General features: G+C 37.7%; 1 protein-coding gene across 1 annotated transcript in view; it reads right to left on the bottom strand.

Annotated features, from left to right (window-relative positions):
- Positions 1 to 18992, bottom strand: part of LOC5565486 — an 81836-nt gene extending 62844 nt beyond the window's left edge. The window contains exon 1 of the mRNA XM_001649809.2: positions 18420 to 18992. The gene's annotated coding sequence lies outside the window, so the exon portion shown is untranslated. The remainder of the gene's footprint in view (positions 1 to 18419) is intronic.
- Between the last annotated feature and the right edge of the window lie 1974 nt (positions 18993 to 20966).

Genomic DNA, 20966 nt, shown 5'->3' on the forward strand with positions numbered 1-20966 from the left:
TGACTGTGCAGTGATGCCAAACTCTTGGGAAAATGTAAATTGGCACAGCTGTTTTTTTTTCTGGAGCAGGCCTAGAAAAGACCAGCTTGTTTTGGAGTCAATAACAGATTACACTGCGGATCACTTTTTTGTTTCAAGCACCAAATTACCGCTATTAATGTATAGGTACTGGATTTATAACCGTTTTCAGAAATATCATAGCAGGTCTGATTTTTGAAATATTGAATGTTTAAAATGCATTATTTAACGATTTCGGTCAACTTGAATGCAAGTTTACCAGCTTGTTCGGCAATTCATTTGCTCAATTTACCACACGAATCAAACTTTATGTGTTAAAAAATACTCATCATCATAGTTCATGATCAGGCGTTGCAGAATTCAAGAGCATGTAAAAAGATTTGGAATTGATTAATAATTCACGAAGTTATGGTCAAACAAAAGTGATTTTTTTTAGTAAAGAGAAGAAATATTAGGAGAAGCTGCTTTTATTCAAGACTAGTTTTGATTTTGGTCAAACTTGATATTTTGAAAAAAATTTACAAATTTAATTTTGAAGAGAATGGTGCTAAGAGCTTCAAAATTGGTTGAAAAATAACAAAGTTATGAAGAATTCAACGAAAGTCATATTTCATAAATTTGACGTTTTCCCATTTCATTTGATTTGAATTCAGAAGAGCATGCGAATTTTTAGTTTTGAGAACTTTCGAAAACTAAGTCATACCTTAATGTGTATTTAGGTACAATTTTAGGAAACGGTATCAGGAACAACTAAATAAGTTATTATGGGTTTTATTTGAGTATTTCTTTATTCTTTAATTAAATTTTTTTCTTGAAAACAGTTGTAACTATTAATATAGGCTTTAATGTAATGGTTTTATAGAAGTTTCTAGGAAAATAAATAAAAGAATGTTTGTCAAGATCCAATTTTTTTTTCAAAAAAAAAATAGTAAAAATGAGTTATGGGATTTGAGAACATTTCTGGGAATTCCAGAACAAAATTATGGAAACTATAATAAAATGAATTGATGATCATCTTGAGGAATTCAAGAAATGAATTGAAAGTTCAATTGATTTTGCGTCGACTTTCAGGGGAGAATTTTCAGTATATTTTGGCAACATTCCTACAGATACTGTTAAATAACAAAGGCTTGTTTGTTGATTTTTTTTTTATAATTGCATGTATACTGTGATTTCCAGTCATGCTTTGGAAAATTTAACGATGATACACGAGCCAAAATTTAAACCCATTTATTCGCCTGTATTCACACAACACGCATAACATTTATCGTTTGTGGAATATATCTAGCCACGAAAAAAAAAACACAGAACCCACTGTTTGGCGCCGATCACTGTGTGTCACCACGTGTTACATTCACTGACACACTCTCATTCTGATCAAGAAACAGAGGCGAATATTTTCCATTTTCAGAGCTCTTTGTGCAACTGAAGTGGAGTTCGATGATCCAATAGATTATTTTAAAATTGTTTAGGTTGCATTATCAGAAAATATGAACGCTATTACTAATTTTACGCAATACAAAAATCACCCGAATGGCTCGATACCGTTGTAGTTTTGGGCCTCGTGGCCGTGCGGTTGTGTCGTCAAGCATTTAAGCGCATCGTGTCGTGGGGTGTGGGTTCGATTCCCGCTTTAGCCATTGAAACTTTTAGTCAAGAATGTTTCGTGGCTGTGCCACTGGAGCATGCTTGTCCGTTGCTAGTGTTAAGCTACAGTCTGTGCAGCTAAATGGCTGAAGACGGTGTCCGTGTCTTGTGTGAGAGGTACTGCTCTTGAACGCTCTGTCGTCACATACCAAATTAGAGAGAGTGAATATCAACATTCATAGGGCTCTCCGATTGCAATGTGCCACGAACTGTTATGATTCATGAACTGTTACACTCTCTGAATATGGTTCGATCGGCTTATTCGGATCAAAATCCAAACCCTGTTTCCAGTCCCACCAGCTATTCATCTTTTAAGCATAATGTTACCACAATTAAACTTCATAAACATTCCACTGAAATCAAAATTATTCCTCATTCTATAGTTAATGTCATGGGGCAAAGGGGTTTTAAGTGTTCATGAAGAAGCCTGGCCCCCGATTCCTACGCCATTGGAAATGTATTCGTGTGAACATCAAAAAGTGACATCAAATTTTCTGAATTCTGATTATTCCTCCGGGATCGATTGAATTCTTTGTCCCACCAGTGACACCGATTCCGAAACACGATACATATATTTTGATACACTTCCCAACAGCAGTAGAAAAACACAACCGCTCTCCCAGAATCTGAGTGCGATACCCCTTTTTTCCCCCGAATGAAAAATGTTTGGATAATTTTATCCGTATCATGTTCAATTAATTAAAAATAACATTCTTCCGAAGTTGCCGGAAGAAAAATCACTCTTTCACTCTCCTGACACATTCTCGTCACGTCAAGTCCGCCACCATAGACCAGGGGCCGGGTGTGATCTAGATTCGTTGCGTTTCCTATGTCGTCCCGTTTAGGAACAGAGCCAAGAAATAGATATAAGGAAGGGACCGAGTGACGGTTGGATCCTTGCGTCGTCTTCTGCCATGGGCTACGACAAGACGAAGAAGACACTATACACGGGGTTACGTGCGCGTTGAGCTTCGGCAAGCGTAATCGGTCACAGGGAAGTAGGTCTGGGTATATCGCTCTCTCCAGGCGACACAGCGGGAAGGATTTCCCACGTTTTCTCCGATAACCGTAAAGTGGGGGCAAAATGGTCACATTTTTACATCTTTCTTGTGATAGAAGCAAGTTTTTTCGGGATTAGAAATTTTATTATTGAAAAACGAATACGGTTTTTCTTAACTGATTTTTTTCAATTTTACTGGTTAAAGTTTTAAAAGTTGAGCAACATTTGATGCATAATAAACTGTTTAAAAAATTAAATCGTTTAAAATCATCAATCATCTTTAAATATCGAAAAACTAGAAAACAATCAATAAACATCGTGTTTATGAGTAGATTGAGGGAAGATTGAAAGGAGTTGCAATTCGATTCCAACGTGATCAAATTCCCCGCGGATTACGGTACATGGCTGAGAGGTAATAGCAGCTATCGTTGGCCGTCGTCGTCAACGCGGAACGATGTTTCCCCGGTAGGACTTGTGGAGAATCAATTTGTGCCCTGTGCCAACGAACATTGAGGATGATGATTATGATGACTAGGCACGATAAGATGTTTTGGCGATGTCTCGAGAGATATGCGTGTTTACTGCTAATGAAAGAATGGGCGGTTGTTGTGGGGTGCCCTGGAATGTGGCAGATTTGAATCAATTTTGGACGTTGAGAAGCTGTGGGCGATGAAGTGGGTGGTAAGATGGTTTGTGGCTAATGAAGCAATTTCGTGATTAGTTTCCTTCAGGTGCTCCAATCCATCACTTGGAAACACTTGGTCAGTTTAGTCTAATTTGTTTAATAAGATTGACTTAAAAAAGATATAAATATGAAGGATATTCATAGTTTTTTTTAATATGAATGATATCAAAATTCCATGAATGATCCTGAAGACGGGGCTGCTAGAATATTTCTATTTAGCGACTTGTATCCATTTTAATGCAAGTCTCTATTTGAATGGAAGGCCTCTAAAGTCTCTTCCTGCTTATTCTGATGCAAAATTGTGCGAAAATCCAAACTCCGAAGAAACCTTCAGAGACTATAACGGGTTTAACAGGCTCTTTAGGAATTTCGTCTCAGGTTCCCCGAGGAAAAACTTTAGGAATTATAGTGATAGTGATTTTGTTCAGAATACTTTCAGGATTTCTCCAGACATTTCTCTAGTGATTTCTCTACCAATTCTCCCAGATTTTTAAAGGATGCTTAGCGGAATTTCTCCAGAATTTTCTCCAGGAAATCCTTGAGCACTTCAAAGTCACTACCTCCAGTAATTTCCCCGTTTTTTTTCCCGTTGTTAATCTAGGCGATCTTCCAAAGATGTTTACAAAATTTCTTCCGAGGAAATTCACAAAGGTTTTTCCAGAGTGTTTGAAAAAAATAGCTTAAGGTTTTTCTTTCAAGAAACCCTACAAGAATTCATCCACCTGTTCATGTGGATTCCTTCAAGAAATCATTTACCTTTCCTTCCAGAAATCTAAAATTCCATGAGGGGTCCTTCGAACAAATCTGTTTTTTTTACAGCATTTCATCAAAGTATTACTTCTGCAGTTATACCAAACATTTCTTTAAAAGTTTCTTGAAAAAAATTCCATGCAATCTTCAAGAGTTCATTCAAGTTTTAACACCAGTTTTTTTTCAATAATTCCAAAAATTTCTATAGAGATTCTGTACAATGGTTTTCAAAAAAGTTTCTTTCGAAAATCTAGCGAAACCGTGATTTGATTGTTTATTTTAGGATCAAGGATTGATTAATTACGAGTTTGACAGACAAATCAATTTCATATTCAGCTAAACGGCAGTAAACTACCAGTTTTTAGCCAAAACCCCTTGAAAACCAAAAATCTCGGAGGGAAAATAGCATTTTTCCCAAAAGCGCGTTGACTCTGAGCAGCTCCGAACACGTTCACGAATCATTTTAGCTTCGTTTACTCGCGAGCACGCGAGCATTTTGTTTTGTTTTTGTTCCGGTTTAGCAGACATTTATTGAATAAGGCCTTCTTGTAGTTTGTCAGAAGTTTGAAGAGGTTTAAGGTTTTGAACGCCGGCGTAACGCTAAATAATAACATAACGCAGTGGACCTCAGTCTCGCTGCTTTTCACCTACGCTTGCTAGCTAGCTAATAAAGCTCAGGTTGTTGTATTCAGAGTGAATTTTCTGAACATCTGATGATCTATTTCCCAAAAAACAACTTAAATGACAAAACATTGACTGTGCAATGTTCTGCGAGCCGTCACACAGCGATCAAATCCATCGGTAATGAGATAGCAGAGTTATCGCCAGAGTTTGGATTTGGTTGCCTACATAGCATTGTATTCCCCTCAACTTATCCATCCAACCATCCATCCTTTTATTACGCACAACAAACGGAGAAAGGGTGTTTTTCATACGACACATGTAATCTTGCCCAAGCAATCCAACTTTCGCTTTCCGACATTCCCAACTGACCACCGAAAATCACCCTCCTTGATCTCGATTCGGCATGACCACCGCATTAGATTCGCGTTCTTCCGCCACCCTGGTGGTGCTCATACTTCCGCTTTCAAATGTAAGGAGCGTGCGGAGTGAAAGTCCATCGACGACCATATGGTCAGTTCGTTTATTGCTCGCTCTAACTTTGCAACGAGGGGTATCCTTGCGCAACCCCGTAAGGATAATAAATTTCGGACTTTATTTCCACGTCGTTAACACGTCCACTCGGACTCGCGCTCGCCGCCGTTGACTTTCTCCTCTTGATCCAACGAGTACTTTCTTCGCCTCGGAACCACCCCTCAAGATAACGGAGGAAAATGCTTTTTCGATAGGAGAAGAACGCGGCAAGAGGTTAGACCAGAGGAGGTCAAATCGCGACCTCGCGCGCGGATAAAACGATGCTGATTCTGGGGATGGAAATTCTCTCGGGAGAAAAGTGCATCTTCGTTAGGGAAGATGGTCACTAGGAAGCACGTATACACGTGTTGATTTATGGTAATTGATGACTTTCTTCTCGTGGATGAGCGACCTGAAGCAATCTCCTCAAATCCAAATCGGAGTTCAACGATGATGACGCGATAAGCGGTTACGCAAACACTCAGCCGAGGGAACCCTTTTTATGCTCGCGCATAAAATATCATTTGAGGTGCGGATACTGGCTGGTGTTGCAATTCAATTGTTCCGTACAAATTTTTATTACTTCATGGTAGAGCCATTGTTTTTGACCCCGGAGAATCTGAAGCGCAGAGGGGTTGAACATTTTTAATGATCGATAAATTTCAAGATTAGGCAAATGTTACGTGCAGAAGCATAAACGAGGCTTTGGTCCTCAGGTACGACGAGCGGTGTGGGAAGGGAGTCCAAATGCACAATGTGTGATACAAGAAAAAAAAAATCAATCTATCTGGGGACAATTGAAACTGTTTAGATTTAATTGAAATATTGAAGCTTTCAGCACCAGTTCGACACGAGAGAGAGGGTGATTTTTGAGATTTATAACCGTTTTATTGCTGCTGTCGCTGCGAACCTGAGCGGCGTAGTAATTGCCTATTTAGCCAACCATTTGTGATGAATTTGCATATCAATAGGTCCTTTTTGGTTGATGAATGCAAAACTTCGACACTTAACCGTGGTTAAATTTTCCGTGAAGTACTAGATTGATACCGCTGTATAGAATAACAGTTCTACCAAAGACAAATTAAGGGCATCTTCAGCAGAGTTAAAAATCATTAATGTTTTTAGCATAAAAGCCCATCAAACTGTCAAATTTTTAATGATTAAGCCGGCAAAATGAGCAAAATTGCCGACAATATACAAATTTTCTTAATACAGTTCAGTTTATGTATCGTAACACGATGCAGGTTCAATGCAAAGTCATTATCATATCAATAAATAATTGGTAGATACAGTAATCGAAGTACAGCAGAACAATACATTTTTCTTATTTTTTGCCCTTCTTATACGCGAGAAATCAATGAAAATAGTGAAAAACACATTTTGCTCTTTGAAAGACGGATAATGGTAATGACTTTTTATCATAACTTTGAGAGGTTTCGGTTTATCGTGCACAATGTGTTTACGAATTGCAAAGGAGGCTATTGCGCATTGCACGGTGACTTCATCGGAAAATCGCTCTCTTTCCCTCCTTCGAGAAATCTGAAAACAACAGTGCCAGTACCTGTCAAACTTGACAGGCACTGGCACCATTGTTTTCAAGTTTTGTTGAAGAGCGAAAGAGAGAAAATTTCGCCGTGAAATGCCTAATAGGCCTTTTTACGAGACGTTTCAAATAAGCTGATCACGAATCACTTTGACAGTTCTTCTATAGAGATGACAGTCCTGTGTTTGCACCGGTCCTCCACCGATGTAAACAAATGTATAGGCTGATCTGTCACAAAAGGCCCATGGACTTATTCATGGTCTTCTTTTATTGTCGACTTTTTTTTATTCTGTTCCTAATGGCCCGTGTTTACATAGAATGACATCCAGTGGATGAATGTTCACCGGATGAACATTGAGTGGATAAATGCGCAGCAAAATCGTTCATTTTTCTTGTAAACACGGCTCGCAGTAAAAAAGTTCATTATGCGAGGATGAACACTAGATTGTCTGGCCAAGAGAACGGCCTACTAGTGTACAAAACAGGCTCGGTCGAAGAATTTTGACACTAGAGCGGGTCCAGATCACGTGGGGATCATACGGGAGCGTACCCCACTCAATTGTCACAATGGATCGATGCACGCGTTCACTATTTGACGTTTGAGCGCTGCCATGGTATTTACGTGACCATGCCAACGAGTGAATACGGCATCGCAATGTCAAATTAGTGAACTCGTACATTGGTCCATTCTCAGACCGAGTGAATTTAGTACACTGGCGGATTAGACCATACATGGTGCAGTCAGAGTGAATTTAAATAAGAGTGGCATCAATGTCAAAATTGCAACAGTGGCGAACTGTCATTTCCATACGAATTCGGATTCCAATCGAGCATGAGACCTGTCAAAACTGGAACATGACGTCACTTTTGTTTACTGACACTCTAGGTGCAGTTTGCCAATGCCATGTCGCGTCGCACAGTGCGTTGATGGTCTTATCCTGAGAGAGACTCGCGAAGAGGAAAAATATCAACGTCATATGCAGCCCAGATTCCGCTGTCACGAAACGTCAAATGCAGCCCGCCGTTTTTATGGCTGCAAAAGTGAAAAGTATTGTATTTAACTGTTATTGAAAACCTCAGTCGATGGAGCAGTTTTTCCCAAAGTTGCTGATGAATCCAAATGCAAGATTTGTTATTTCTAATGTCTGCTACGTTTGCTGGTATAAAATTTCACTCAAAAGGCTATTCATGATTCGGTGTGATGCAAACGCAATCATTTTTTGCTGAGAGGTTAATTTGAAGGTTTGTACGGCTTGCACATGATTGGAATAAACATAAAGTAAAATAAGAAAAAACTCAGCTATCAGCGGAAAAAAGACCGTCTTCGCGAGTCTCGTCTCAGGTCTTGTCCACCGGTGTACTAAATTCACTCGATTCAAGAATTTTGACATTTTAAGGGAGCACGCTTTTGTATGCTCCCCACGTGTTCTGGCCCTGCTCTAGAGTCACAATTCTTGGACCGAGTGAATTTAGTATAGCGATGAATAAGTCATAATTGCATGAAGATGCGGAAAAAAACAAAACTGGAAGATTAAGCCATTTAAGCCCCTTGGTATGGAGGGGAAAGTAAAAAAAACTGTAATTTGCCTAAATGACATATGATATACATACACATAATCGCAAATCTGTCTCAAACGCCAATTTCATTAAATTTCACGAAAAACCTTCTAAATTGTTCATAATGATTGATAAAATATCGGCAACGCAGTCGTTTTTGTTAAAAGTTTTATTATTTAACCCGACGTTTCGACGCGGGTATGGCATCTTCTTCAGGGGAAAAATGATCCCCTGAAGAAGACGCCATACCTGCATCGAAACATTGGGTTAAATAATAAAACTCGTTTTTAACATAAAAGACTGCGTTGCCGATATTTCATCATTCATTGAAAATACAGTCGAACTCTCAGCAGAAAATTGTTCATAATGACGGTGCTGTTTGAAAACATATCATTGTGTACTCGTAACCGCCAGTGACTAGTACGCCTTTATGCATAAAAATCGCATTTTGTTGTTATTTTTCAGTTTGTAATATACAATTTGAATAAAACCATGAGAACTAGATTTAAAATGTATTACACATTTATTTTAGAAAATCTCGGTGAACAATTGGTTAGCAAAGTCTCGGTCAAACTTTGAAAACCGAGATTCACACATCTGAGCTTGTGAAAAAACAGAAATCTAAAAATAATCTCTTGCCCCACTCGAAGTTTTGCCTCACTTTACTCTATAAGAACAAACATCGAGAGAGTTAACTCTCGTACTTGATATTCGATGATACTTTGATACCTCGATATCGAGTTAGAGAACCATGAGGCTCTGCACGTGCTATAAATTCATTTGTTCTTCTGACTTTTACTGTGCGCCGTGTGTTGGTGCTGTCTCGCTCTCTCTTACGGGCAACTTGAAAACAAGGCGCACAGTAAAAGTCAAACGTTTTATAGCATGCATAAGCTCATAATAACAGTTGGGTTTCATGGCTACCTCGATGCGGTCCTTGAATCGCATTTACACTGTCTCGATATCACCCTAAACTAACTATTATGGTGTTTTTTGTGGCAATCATCGCATCAAAACAAAGGTGCCACAATATATGCGATTTAACATTGTGATAGCATTGCAGTTCTGTCAAACACACAAGACGGTGGCGCTATCTATCTTTTTCATAGCGGCCGTTTTGATTATTTTAATGATTAATTGAATATTAATTGTATTAATTTTATATCTTAGTAGCATAAATTACGAATAATCTTAGGTTAGTGTAAATTTTGTAATGTTAATCTACATTTTCTGATGTGACATCAAATATGTGTCCTGTTTCCGTTCTAGTTTTGCTATTTCCCTTAAATTAATTGATTTCCTCAGCATCAGTCACCGACGAACCCCAGCTATTCATCCGTTAAAATACCTTCCAGCTTTTTATAGCTCCGCAAACACAGCGATGAAAGTTTTTAATCATTAAAACAAACAAACCTCGGGCCGCGTCATTTTTGGCAGATTGTGTCAGCCCCAATTGTTTACTCTTCGCGGATTCTGGCTGTCAGTGCATCCGGATTCGGCTGTCAAGCGTTAAATTGTCTATCATACCATACCATACTTCCACCAGAAAAGAAAGAAATTATGTCATTTAGCAACTATCGGTTGACTGGAGGGTAACAATAGCGATTCGATACAGAAACGGCACTGCAATCGAATCGGCGAACAGGTTTTATTGTGGCCGCAACTGGCTCACAGCAGGATATTGCGCACCCTGACCGCGATGAGTCGACCAAAACTAAGGTGACAAACAATACACGGACAAACGAACTGGAAACGCTTCAACGCTTGCTTCGGAACACGCCGAGTTGTCGTTAGAAACAATGTTTCCTTTGGAAATTGATCGGAAAGGTAAACAAGCGAAAAGGGCCAATGGGAAGGAAACGAGTTTTGAGGTGGTCCCTTTTTGGAAATTAGGCCTAAATTGCTTTCAGGTGTTCTATAATCTTTTTCAGTAAGTGGTCGAATTTGCATTTTCTTACCCGGTTTTCACCGAAGGGATTATCTATGTTCTGTAACGTAAGCCGCTTCCATTTGAATGGATTGCGCTTCTTTATGGTAACAACAGTTGTTCCGAACCAGAAATCCGTCCCAAACGGGAATCACGCCAAAAACAGAACCGACCAAAGAATGTTCAATGGTGTGAAACGAACACTCCAGATTTAGCACTAATAAACTTGTGGTTTTCCGCCTGTTGCTTTACATCTCTGTCGAATGCGGCAAACGGACGAAACTATCGAAGAAACCGAAAAATTCACATCCCATTGCATCGTTGTTAACCTTCCGGCTAGGCAGGCAGGGGCACCCATCAGAAGCGAAAAGACAATAGCCGTAATTAGGTTTGAGGTTAGGCATGTGTAACGAATGATGACAGTTCGTTCTCGGGTCGATGAGGACGAAGATTGGGGCAATTTTCCCACAGGTTTTGCTTGCTCAAGGATTTACCACGGAATAATTTATGCGTACGGTCGGAAATTGAATCATTAGCTCAAACGCCTTCCTTTTCTCGAAAAGTTGGAAGAAATTTTAAAGCCAACTGCCACACCTATAATTTGCACCCATTTCGGCGGGTTCTTTTCGTGCAGTGTATGACGGGCCGACATTGGCGGCAGTAAATAAATAATCAATATGCAATTCACTTTCGGGTTCGGTTCGGGAATAAATTAGATTTAGTTGCACTGAATGAACCTTCATTTCTTTCCTTTCGTGTTTCAATGGAAGAAACTCGATATTTGGGTGCGTTTGGAATCGACTGCATGGTGTGATATTGAAACCAACTATCAATCCCAGGGCCCAGGAACTACACACAAAACGTCAGTCAAACGTCAAATGCGTCGATCCTTCTTCGTGTACCCTTTTTGCTCCGAATGCACCCAAACTGAATCCATGCTACACCCTTTTCACCCTCAGTAAAATTTTGCATGCTGGTACAAGTTAGCTATTATTTGTAATTTACTTTTATAAGCATCGGTGTGACACATGGAAAAGCTCCGAGCAGAGAGTGCGAAAAATTTGAAGTGTGTAGAAAAAACATAAACACTCCTCCTCATTACACGGTGCATTTTTGCAACACCAATCCATAGAGGGAAAGGGGTAGCCGTAGCGTGGCGTAGCGGGAGAACAAAGCAAAACGTTCTTGACGTTGACAGAAAAATGACACTAGTCCCGTACGCTAAATGCCCGCAACCGTTACACTTTATCGGGGCATTGTCCGCACCGAGGGTTGGAATCGAAGGGTTACTTCCGCCGCCGCACAGCTTTTGTTGTCCTGTCTCCGGTCCGGACCCGATAAATTATGAATTAAAGAGTTAATTCTTTAATCATTGTCATTTTTGGAGAGTGAATCCACCGGTTCATAAATTGATGTCTCTTTATGACTTGGAAGCTGGTTTAGAGAACAAAAAAAAGACCGCTAAGCAGTAGGATTTGTGCGGTTTGTCGTTTGAATATTCATCGCAGGGCGATTAGTGGTAATTGCTAATAATTTACTCGCTAATGCTTTAAATGAGTGGTGGTAGTTAGTACCGTTGTTTATGTTTGAGGCAAAATTATGGTTGTCGTTAAAATGGATCATTACGGGGTTGTCTCCTTTGAAAGCTGTGCTCGAAAATCGTTAGAACATATTCAGAAACGTTCTATATTGTGAAAAGTGTTACAACATTTTGTAAATGTTGCTCTTAATTTAATTTCATGCATTTCAACACTGTTCCTTCATAATGGCTTTACTGACATGATCTTCATCCAGCCTATGGACATGCCCTATATCAACTGCAGCGATTTGCAATAGACAGGATGTCCTGGGCCCGATCCATCTGACAAGCCAATCGAGCCCTCTGTCACCATAGAAGATGGTGTATTCATCGATGTCGATAGCCTATCTGCATCCATCCTTTCTTTCTAATAGGGCAATATTCAAAACTGAAAAAGCAATAGATGGCTCTTTTTCAGTGACAGTAAAAACGAAATTCTTAAGTAAAGAAAACACCAATGAACACACTAAATCACGATTTGCTTGTTCGGTAATTTTTAATACTGGGTACGAATTGTAATTCATAAAAAATACCGAACTTTCAGCTCTTTGATTAAAAACTTCTGACGTTCTGTATTAATTTTTACTTTTGACTAAACTACGGTAGCTGTCAGACCCAAATTTGCAACATTACCGAACAGGCCGAAAAATCAGTAATAGTAGTTTACGGAACAAGTTGCAGAATCATGAATTTTACAGCACGAGTCGTAAACGGTTCATTACGCAACTCAAAACAATTGCGTAATGAGAAAGCGTTGCGTAATGAATCATTACAGCAATGGTTTCAGTTACGTAATGACTATTCCCGCACTGCATACTTCAGTGCAGGAAAGTAGGCCATTTCATGACAGATTGGCGTGATGAAAAACAGCCTATTACGATGAGAAATTTCAAAACAACAATTATCGACTATTCAGTAGATGATGTTTTTTACTGACTTGTCGTCAAAACCAAATCAAAACAAACTGATGCGCACCTATTTTGCGCTTTCTCGTGGTAAGTAGTCGAAATTTAGTGAGAAACTCGACCATTTTAAGATAATCTTATGAAATAATACCCATTCATATTATGAACGCAATGATCAATTATTGAAGTTTACAAGTTTTTCGTGTGAGTCTCATTAGCTACTTCTTATGTCTTCTTAAGTTCTTTTTTATGTGTTTTTCTAGAAAGGCGACTCATTTTCACAAGTGATACTAATCATTATCATAAGAAGGTTTATAAATCTCAATGCTGAACTGCTGCATCATTTTTGGAGAAATTTTTACCCGAAGGTAGTTCGTCCATTATAAATCTCTATCGTGAATGTTATGTTCTTAACATCGACCCTCGTAATTCATTATATTTTCGCATGAAATTGTTACAAAAATCGTACTCCAATAGATTGCCTCATGGAAGTCAATAATCAATGCGTATGATTACCAAGAAGTGTTTCTTATGAAATTATATCTGTTTATGTTATGAGTATAATTTCATAAGTCTGTAGTGGATTTTTATAAGATTCTAGAATTGAAATACATAATAATACTTCGTTTTACGAGACGTTTGTTAGCAACTGAAAGCCTATTTTATGAATGAATTCTTGACTGGAGGTGGTTTCGTAACACCTGAAAGTAACACCAATATCAACAGAGTTGTAGTTTCGTAAAATATACTTCCAAATTTAGAGCGTATGTTATCTATTGGTAAAATTTGAAAATTGTCTAAAATGTATCAATAATATCAAAATTCAGTTAAATGAGCTTAATCTGGCAAAGATCACCATAATTTGATATGGTTACAATTAATACTATTTTGGGCAAATTTCCAATTGAGTCCTAAAATTTTTAATGAAATCTTGTTTTTATTCAATAACACGAAAGAGCATCTCACTGCAACTACTTTACCAATCTTTCCCGCTCAAATAACGGCTATATCATGTTTAAAATTTAATTTAAAAATTGGGCCCATATATGAACCTTGACACATAAGATCATGTTTGACGTTCACTTAATCGACAAAAACACCACAGGGGTTTTAGTTTTAACACTGGGGTTGTTCCTATCTGACATTTCGGAAGGGACACGTAAAACAAAATGCACCCAAAATTTGAGTTTAAGCCAAGGGGTGTGACAAAATCTAAAAAAATGTTTTTTGGACTCAAACCAACGGAAAACATTAGAAAATTGAGTGAACATGTGTTATTGGCCTAAACTTAAGCGTTTGGCATTAAAATTGGGACAAGGCTTTAGGACCCTATTCACATCTAAAGTGTATTTTTACGCAAACATCACTTAATGGCTGATCAATTGCCTATCGACTAAATACTGAAAATTGGCCTACGAAGCCGTTATAACATCAAATTGATACTAGATGTGGGAGATTATGTAAAATTATTTTGTTAAATTCTTAGAAGCATGAAATTTGGAAGAATTTTCTGGAATAATTATTGAAAGACTAATCGCAAAGGTCTGCCTAGTAATATCGCTAAACGATTTTCCTAACAAAATGAATACAGGAGATACTTATGGGGCATTAAGTGCAAGCATTTTGTTCTAATCAAGTTTCTTATAAGCTCCATATAGAATTCATATCAAGCTTTTTGACATCATTTCTCCAGTATACCAAACTTTAACACATTCATATTTCTTGAAGAATTTTCAGTAGAATTCCAGAGAAAACTTGTGATGAAATTCATGAAATTATTTGTGGAATTTATAGGTAAGGTAAGTTATAGGTGATATCACTGCAGAAATTTCTTACCAAGTGGTATTTCTTGCTGACATTCTAAGATGTGTTTTGTTTATTTATTCAGATGAGCATTTCTGAAGCACTCTGTATTAACTGTTCAAATATTCCTAGTAAAGAAAGAATTTGATAGAAGAATATCGCATCCTGAAAAAAGAACTTTTGGAACGCGTAAAATTCGGACAAAGAATTTGTTCAGAAATGCCACTAAATATTCTCCCAAGAAGTGCTCCAGTAGGATCCTTAAGCCCTGTCCCAATTTTTGTACCAAACGCAAAAGTTTAGACCAAACACACATGTTTTCTCATTTTTTTGGTTTAAACTCAAATTTTGAGTGTATTTTGTTTTTCGTGTCTCTTCGAAATGTCCGATAGGAACAACCTCAGTGTTGAAAAGTAAACAGTGTCTCGATACGGTTTACAAGATTTACTTCCAAGAATAACACTAAAGTGCCTATCAAATTTGCATTAATCTGGACAAACATTTCAAGAGGGCACATCGACATTGGTAAACATTGGCTGTGCAAGCCGCTGTTACGCCCAGTTCTACTCGATCGCGCTCATCAATTTCACTATCAGGAAGAGCGAACACACGCTATGTCTGAACCAGACGATTAAAAAAATCGAATGTACATTGGGTTTTTTCTCGTAAGAGTTTAGTATTTGGGTTATATTTTCATAATTGGAAAGTTTTAAAATATTCCATCGGTGAAATTTTGATTTTTTTCCACTTTTTAGACATTTTTCATACTTAATCCCATGAAAATCAAGTTTTCGACGTATTTCCGCCCATACAAAATGTATGGAAAAAATTTCACCGATAGAATATTTTAAAACCTTCCGATTATGAAAATATAGACCAAATACTTATCTTTGTCTAGAGAAAATCCGATGTTAGTTTGCGTGGGCGGACTAAAAAGAGCTCAACAGCAACGTTCCTGAAAAAAAAGCTTAAGACCTCTTGGGCCCTTTTCAAATGTTTGTCCAGAAATGTCAATTCAGAATTTTTCACGAATTATAATTAAATTACCATCTGTTTTTTTATCAGTGATTTTGACAGTAAAGTGTACTTTTTTACGAAGTGTTTGCATTTTGAAACGTTCTGTAGAAAAACTAGGCCCATGGCAAGGGACGACTTCTAGCGTAGTCAGCATCTTGATGTGTTCACTCATTTTCGGATAAATTGAATCGAGAGTGTAATCATAAAGCGAAGTTTTCTTTTATTTTTATAATCTTTAATCGAACATGCGTCGCAATAAGATAACTGATTTCATGCTTGGAGGCTTGCAGGATACCTATAAATGATTTCTCTGCTTTTTTCAAAAGTTGATAACCAAACCATAACAAACATTAAACAAAGCAATGGTCTATATGTTCACAGTTGTCAAAACTGACAGTTGGCAATTTTAATTATCACTCTGGACATCCTGGCTACGAGGAACATTGTGTATTGGTTAGTGGTTGTCTATGAACTGAAAAAATCTAATTGACAAATTTTGATTGCAAAGTTTTAATAGTTAGAAAACCCTAGTGACAGCTTACAATAGCCACACGAAATCAATCGTTCATTTTCCATTTTACTAAATACTAATTCTTGCATACTTCATTTTTCATTTCATTTATTCCAGTAAGAACAAAAGATACAATAATTTGGAACATTCCCTACAGAACTATTGTACTTAAAAGGTGATAAGCTACACTGAAAACATTCTACAAGCTCGATCAACGTGTTTCACACGTGAATTTTAACTAATTGTAAAACACATTAATCGATGGTGTAAAACTTGAAATTGTGTGTAAAAGTCTTCGCTATCAAACCAAAGTCAAACTTTAACAGAATCACATTTAAAAGAATATAGATCGAACGTATGGATTATTTTCAGCCCAGCTTTAACCGGTAGATGCATCCATGGAAGTCAGAAATACCAGTTAGCGATGAATATTTCCAGGGATTAGTCGGAAGGGAAATGGTTCGGATTGCAATGTTTGTTCTGCCCTTTTCACCTGTTAGTCCAAAAATGATAACAAATCTAGAAAAAGTATTCAAACACCCTTAACTCCGAATTATCGATCCCTTGTGTTACGCAGACAAAATTCTTAATATTTCACACTGAACCTACTCGGTTCTCACTTTAAAATGTTTAATTTCCGGACATAAAAAACGACTTTAGTCGGATTTTCAGCTTTCGAAACCTTACCACTTCTTTCACCTTTATGTTAAATGGAGAGACAAAGTGACATAACCACGAATCCAAACAAAACACTACTTGAGGCAATCTTGCATTGGTACAAAAACGTCGTAAGTAATGGAATGAATCTGTGTATCATTTCGTCATCAAATTTTTGTGGGAAAGTAAAAAAAATCCCTTAATTCGAGCTGATTGCATGCAAAACTGAGACGATGTACACGGCAACACAATTTTAGAAAAGAGATTCATTTTAGATCAATAATTTTGATTCTCCTCAATTGATTTTCTCAAAATCGTATGAAAGTTACTTACGTCGATTTGAAAAAGTAATCGAGAAACACTGCAATCCCTGATACAGAGTACCAGAAGATTTTTTGCATCAACAATCTATTCGTACAATATCAGGAGTCCGCTAGATGATTTGTTGTAGCTTTGATTCGATCGTACAGCCATTACTTTCTCCAAACCAAAAGTTACAATGGACTTCCAACCGTCTGACGACCAAAAACTGCTGGTATCCGTAAGGTTTACTGCAAACCCAATCATTAGTAAAATAACGACAAAATTCAAACCCTGTTCCAAGTAATGCGGAATGCGACCACCCGCTGATTCGCCTAATCAATTACTGCCACCTTTTGCTATTGGGTAGCGATAGCTATCTATGGTAACCAAAACCAAGTGCCATCACCAACCATTTGTCCCTGCTGGTGACCAATCAAAACAAAACCCAATTAATCTGGCCTAATCGGCTTAGCCTCACGAGCCTAAAATTGATGATTCCCATTGCCCCGCGAAAAACGGACACATCTGGATTCAAATGGGATACTCGGTTCCCTACTACCGGGGATCGATTGCAGCTCCCTGTAACAACCATTAATACTGAATACATTTAGAAACGTGCTCATTAAAGTGTCGGCAAACTCGGTAAGTAATTGCTATGCGCTTTCCCGATGTCGGTTGCTGCTGCCTTCGTGGATCGAAACATTTCTCAATGAAAAGTTCTTGTTCGAAGGCCACCGCAGACGCGGCGGAATGGTATCCTTATTAAAAATTCCATAATTTTATGCAAGCAACCATACGGGAAGACGATTGTCTTACACCGAACAGATGGTTGCACATTGACTACAGGAGCTACAGTTGGGCGTTGAATGGTGAGGAATAGTGACATGGAAAACTTTGAAAACTGATTATTTTATCCAAAATTACGATAAGTGATTAGTAGTAATTTGTTCAATGTTTAAAAATTTTAAAATGAAACAAGTTTCGGTTATTATCGATTATTATCAATTTCTTACTATTACTTTCTATTATATTGTTAGATAATGTTTACTATAAATTTTATAAATTCAAATTTATTTTGATTATTTATTCAATGATGTTTTATATAGAAATATTTTTCACTCACAGAATATGATTAGTAAGAAATCTTAGCTTTTTATTTTCAAAAGTAAAACCATAATTCGGAAAGAACCTGTCCGTCGCACAATCGGAGTCCATCCTGCCCGCCATCATTTAGTGCGCAAATTAATATTAATACCTCACTGAATTGCATTCCCACTCCGTAAGCGATAATTGGAGGGTTTCGTTTTTAAGGAGGCAAATATTTGAAGTGCTTTCAGCACTCGACATGCAATCGTATATACATCGTTGTTCCATTACACTTACCTTTCCGGGTCCGGGAGTTTCTCGCTGACTGCTCACAACACAACTCCAATATTCTGCTCCCGCAAGTCTCTTCGCACATGTGCGCGATCCTCTTCAGGCTCTACTGAGCAATTTTCTTCGAGTTTTTTTTTTGCGATCGGTGATTGTTGTTGAGCACTTTTCATCCGTTTTCGGGAGGCAAATTGTGCACCACCTCTCGAGATTCGATCACTTAATCCTTGTTTCGATTTTCGCAACTTTGCACAATCGATTCATACTTATTGCCTAACTTTCCTTACTTTGCACAGTTCTTCACAGCGCACTGTTCTGCTTCCAAGTATTGCAACTTTTTCATTCCACTAGTGTCACACGCAAAAACACCGGAGCAATTTTGATAATCCAAATTGTGTGCTTTTTCGTCACTTCCACTATTGTTCTGGGCTGCGAAATTTCGAATCACCTTAGGTCCAAAAAAATGGTCAGCGAAAACGGTCAATTTGGACTAGGCACCAGCACCTAGAGCGAAACTAAAATCCTCTCGTGACTCCGGGGAACGTTGCTCTCACGTGTGTGTCCGCTCAGTCAGACGGTTCGTACTCGTATGAAAGGTGAGCCGGTTGCTTGACAGTTCAGGTTCCTGCTAGCCGGCGCGCGGAGCTTACAGCGCAAAAACCGGTCTACGCCTGTATGCGCCGGCAACTTTGTGCCTGCTCGGTCAACTGTAGTGGTGCGCTCTCTTTCGTTCTGCTTGCACCGCCGCCCGTTCGAAAGGATACCCTCAGTTCCGTAAAAACATTTGTTCCTAACCCGTTGTCTGTTTTCTGGGGTCAATTGGACCGCAGAGTGCTTTGAAGGGCAGTTGGTATTTTGTTAGTAAACCTTCATGTATTGGAAAATGAATTTAGTTAAATATTTATAAGAATCTCAAAATCAGCATGGATTCTTTAATGAACATACTCATTCAAAAGTTTCTAACAGCCTATCAGAAAGTCTATGAGTTGCTCCAAAGATGTTATCTGAAATATCTCTATAAATTGGGTCAGGTATTCACTAAAGTATTTAAGCTATGTATTTCCCCTGGGATTCCTCCAGCAATTCTCTTACTAAGAATTCTATCAGAAATTATTGCAGGGCTTCCACCACAAATTTGCCCGAAGATTCACATTTTCTTCTAGAAAACTGTCCAGCGATATCTTCAAGAATTTAAACGGATGTGTCGGTAGTAAATCCTCTACGGAATAGCTAAGAGATTTTTTGAGGAATTTCATCAATTTTCAGAGGTTTCTCTAAGATTTTCTTAAAGTAAAGTGACCAGACGTCCCGCGTTTCGTGGCATAGCGCAATTTTCAACATGATATTACCGAGTCAAACATAATTGTTTGACTAAACTGAGAATTTAGATCATGATTTAGGCCTAAACTGTTTGTGAAATACAAATACTAATTATGTTTGTTTGAGAAAGAGATCTCGAATGGTATCTTAAAGGCTTATTTTTACTATTCGTTCAGTATTCTAGCAAGAAATCCACCAACTTTACGTCTATGTAGTTTGCGAACTACATCAAATATTTTCTTTGAGAAATTCATGAATTCCTTGAAAGAACTTCTCTAATATTTCAAAAATGCTATCAATTATTTGAGGAATTTATCATAAACTACCTTCAAGATTTTCCGAGGTTTTTGCAAAAGTTTTGTCAGAGATCAGTAAGAATTTCTGCGGGAATATTTAAAATATGTTTTGCTATTGGCCTCCCAAGAACCCTTACAGTAATTAAACCAAACGTTTATCTTGGGATTTTTCCAGAAATTTATCTGAGGAATCATTTTTTTCCATTCCATTTCTCTATGAATCCGTCAAAAAGTCTACTTGAATTCCACCAGGTATGCGTCCTAAACTTATTATAGATTTCTCAATAAATTCTCTGACGAATTCTTGTGAGAATTCCTCCAGAATTTTTTTTAGGATTTTTGAATGAAGGTTGTCAAGAATGTGTTTATTTTTTTGTTCACAGATCTCTTCAATTTCAGTTCTATTAGAAAAATATCGCCTATATTTACTACCATACGTAAAATTGACTAAAAATGACCAAAGGGATTATTAACTACTCCACATGAATTCTTCCAAAGATGTCTAAGAGATCTTCTTTAAGTAATTTTTGAAAAAAAAAAATAAAGAGGGTGATTTTATATATTTTTAGCAGCTTTTTTATTATTATATTCTTTGTTAATGAGTATTTTAGCCCACGGCTGGTACACCTTGACAACTTCCAGCAGCCTTGTTTTCTTCGTCATAATAGATGCATCCTAATGTCAAATTTAGAAGATTTGGTAGATGCTCGGACAGATCGGACTAGATGATATGTTTGCACTCTAAAGATAAATTTAGAACTCCATAATTTCTAATTGTTCTGATGTTATTTTGATATAGACGTATCATCAAATTTATATGTTCCATTCTGACAGCTAATAATGAAAATATTTTGATTTTTCGAATGCCGAATGGGTACGTTTCCCTGAAACCATCAGAAAACACGTGGTATGTCTGTCTGAATATCGAACATTTCTAAGA

This window comes from Aedes aegypti, chromosome 3 (assembly GCF_002204515.2).
Source record: "Aedes aegypti strain LVP_AGWG chromosome 3, AaegL5.0 Primary Assembly, whole genome shotgun sequence".
Classification (NCBI taxonomy): Eukaryota; Metazoa; Arthropoda; class Insecta; order Diptera; family Culicidae; genus Aedes; species Aedes aegypti.